The 3,868-nt window shown below is 31.0% G+C and overlaps 1 long non-coding RNA gene across 1 annotated transcript in view; it reads left to right on the forward strand.

Moving 5' to 3' along the window:
• Positions 1–1,921: 1,921 nt before the first annotated feature.
• The window catches only part of LOC117182212, a 6,349-nt gene continuing 4,402 nt past the window's right edge, over positions 1,922–3,868 (forward strand). Inside the window, exons 1-2 of the long non-coding RNA XR_004468284.1 lie at positions 1,922–2,079; positions 2,439–2,611. This is a non-coding gene — a long non-coding RNA (uncharacterized LOC117182212). The remainder of the gene's footprint in view (positions 2,080–2,438; positions 2,612–3,868) is intronic.

Below are 3,868 nucleotides of genomic sequence, written 5' to 3' on the forward strand. Positions count from 1 at the left end.
GGCCTCAGCTAACTCACGCACTTTTAATCTTCTATCCTTCAACACCATATCGTGGATTTTATTGATGATTTCAGGAGTACTTGCTTCTACGGGCCTTCCTGAGCATGGTTCGTCACTTATTCATGTACGACCACGCTTAAATTCATTTACCCAGTTATAAACCGTTGCTAAGGCAGGGGCAGATGTGCCATGAACTGAGTCCAATTCATTTTTTATCTCATATGGAGTTAAACCCTTTAAATGAAAATGTTTGATTACCGCTCTGAACTCGTTTTTTTTTTCATTTTTCTTAATGAACAATTTTTTTTTCAATTGGTTATAAAAACATGTAAACTCAGAAGATGTGGACTGTGACTGCACCATATATCTAGTCGGGAGTGGTGCTGACTGAAAACAGATGATTTGGAGCGATTCGCGCGCCATCTGTTGGTCATTCTAAGGACTTATTGAACTACCCTCGTACATATATATACATACATATACATACACACATATATATGTATATACGTGTGTATATATGTATATATATATATATATATATAATTTTGTCATTTAGATACAAAAAAATGTATATTTTTCACATTTTATATATTTATTTATTTCCCTTCTTCAACAAATTGGGAATAAGACTAATTTATAAACAAAATTCCATGTATTTAAAACAATTTAGGGTAATTATTAGTCTATAAAATTAAATCCATTGCACTTATTTCTGAAAATTACTTAAATTGAAAAATAATTATTTCGCAGTTTATTTCACTCTATCCATTCTTGTATGCATGTAACTAACACTCTAGAAATATTTATTATAATGAAAATAATGAATTTTGGAATTGAATCATCTTTAAACTTGCTAAATGTTTACATTTTTATGTTTTTTGTACTTTCCCCATTGGATTTCATGTTGAAGTAGGGCCAAGTGCGAGAGGCGCTGCCATACGGCAAAATTTCGCACATAGAAACTCTTAGCAATAAGGTCCGGCCATCTTTTTTAGAGTCGGATAGGGCTGACGAAATGTGATAATGTCGACGCTATCTTGAAAACGTATATTATGTTTTGTACAAAACTGAGGACGTAATATACGTAAGTAAATTACGTCAAAAACCTCATGTAATTTACTTAAGGTATATTACGTGCAAAACCCTGCTGATAACCTGACAACTGTGGCGATCATTTACTTTTCTGTTCCAACAGCCCCGAAGTTGGAAAGTTATCGGACTTCTACAAGAAGATTAAAAAATAAAAAAATCTTAAAGAATTCTGATATACAGGTATATAGAAAGTTATCCGGAATCCATATCTGCTTCGAAAAGCATCATTAAAAGCCTATGAGAATAGAAAAATAATGATTCACACTGTAAATGTATGTCTGACGTCAGTGAACTGAAGGTATGTCAATGTCGGATCCATTCCACGTGCTCTAGTTTATGCGCAAATTTCGAATGACACGCGTGCTCACACGTGACGTTGCCAAACTTATGACAGAGCGTGTGATTCAATAAAAACATAAGGCTATGTTATGAGTGGGTCACGTGACCAGATTCCTACCTTACCGCCACTTTTTTTATTTCCCAACTTATTATTACACGAAACGCCACATCGAGTTCAAAATTTGGGACACTAAACGAAAAGCACTAAGAATGGTGGGTCTGGTCCTAAATTTTTATAATTATAAAAAAAGTTTTTGGTTGTAAATCTTTTTTTTTGCTTTTGTCATAATTATTAAAATTTAGGACCAGACACATGGCCTTAAAGCGTTCTTTCAACGTGCCGAGCAGAGAGTATTATAGAGAGTGGAAGCTGAGCGTATACGCGACAGTAGCGCCTCAGTGACTGAGTTGCAACACTATTATGGTGAATTTGGCCTGCGAGTCTGATTTGTATATAAATTTAGTGTATGGCTAACGGGTCACCGGCTTGTTTGGAAAGTGCAAATCAAAACAAAAACAATAACATTGTGTGTTTTTTATAAAGTTTTAAACAAAAATGGTCTTATATTGTTGCGTTAGTTGCTGCAAACGCAACTCTAGAGACGACAAGGAATGTTCGTTTTTTGGGCTGCCAAATGATCCAGAAATGTAAGTATAATATTCATAATATATAGTTGGACGTAATGCAATCCTAATTGTAAGTAATTAGATATTATTTTAACTATTCAAATCTGAAACAAATGCCCACTCCCGAACCGAAGTGTTCATCAATTGAAGCCAATAATACATAAAAAATGTTATCCTGTTTGGAGGAAACAGATCTGCAAGTTGAAAAACTAAAAGTAAAACTGATCCGAAGTTGGCGTATACTCTGCTACTGATTGCGTTCGCTTTTGTACTTGCTGAGAACGTGCAGTACGTGAATATGCTTATATGGTGAAAGTAAAATAAAAACAATAAGTATTTTTAATTCATAACGGTAATTAATATTTTCCCGTCACGCACAGTGGACTCGATTTGCTGTGGGAGTCAATGGAGATCTGAAAATGAGTTCTAGGATCTGCTCCGGTCATTTTGACAAAAAAGTGCATTTTGAAGACATATCCGAGAGTGCTGCTGCTTAAAAATCCGATTTCAATAATCCTAGAAAGCAAAAGAAATGCCACAAAGCCTGCAGAAGGTGAGTAATAATTTGAATTGCATTTTGTAATCTTCGAAACTTGCAATTTTCTAAGCATAATAATAAAATTGATCAATAATAATAATGAATAATGAAAGTAATTAAATTTTTGAAAGTATTTGAGGTAATGAAAGTAATAAAAGTAGTGCTTTTTTTAATTTGGTTAATATCTGCTGTTTTTTTTTTATTTAAAAATTTTAAAAAGCTTTCCCATCCCATAAAATTTATCTAATTCTTACGAAATTTTAGGGCATTCTTTTAAACCGCTTGAAATGTTTTTGAATATCTAAACACTATTAAAATCCTTCTTACTGTCTTGAATTTTTATAAATCTTTGGAAATACCTTGAAAAGCTTGGAAGTACCCTAAAATATTAAAAATCATTTGAAATCTCTTGAAATACCTGGAACTTTGTTCAAGCCCTTCATTTTTTTTTAATTCAAGCTTCTTGGAATTTCTAAAAATTATTTCATATCTTTTAAATGCTTTGAAATTCCTCAATTCGCGTGAATAAATTCGTTGAAAGCGCATTTAAATCTTATAAAACATTTAAAATACCCTAAAATATTTTTTAAACTAGAATATTTTTAAAATCTATTAAATTACTGAAATAAATTGGAAATTCTATTGGGATATTTGTTTAATTTATTCAAGTTTTTCAAATTCTTTTAAAGAGTTTGAAATCCCTTGACACTCTTGAAATCTCTTGAAAATTCATTGGAATTTTTAAAAATCTTTTTAAATTTCAAAGAAAACAATGGAATGTTAAACAATTGGTTAAATGTTCAAACAAATTGGTGAATTTTTCAACAAAAATGATTGAATGTTGTTTCAAACTCTTTTTTTTGTATTGCTTGAAAATTCAACAATGTCTTGGATTTATTTTTTTATTTTTTAACTAACAAATTTGTTTTTCTGATAAAAAGTTCAAATATTTTCTTGAAAGTTCATCTTTTCGGTTTAAATTTTCACCTTCATGATGGAAAATGCAAATTTCTGGTTAAAATTGATCTGTTTTGGCTGAAAATTTAATTTTTGTTTTTAAAATTCACATTTTCAGTTTGAAAATTCAACATTTTTGTACCAAATTTGTGGATCTGGCTGAAAAAAATCAACAACTTGATAGAAAGTTGAACTATTTGACTGAAATTGTATGTATTTTGTTGAAAATTCGTCTTTTTTGTTGAAAAACCAATTTGTTGGTTACAAATCAAGTTTTAAAAAAAAGTTTTCCTTGGTTAAATCGAAGTTCAGAAA

This window comes from Belonocnema kinseyi, chromosome 10 (assembly GCF_010883055.1).
Source record: "Belonocnema kinseyi isolate 2016_QV_RU_SX_M_011 chromosome 10, B_treatae_v1, whole genome shotgun sequence".
Taxonomy (NCBI): domain Eukaryota; kingdom Metazoa; phylum Arthropoda; class Insecta; order Hymenoptera; family Cynipidae; genus Belonocnema; species Belonocnema kinseyi.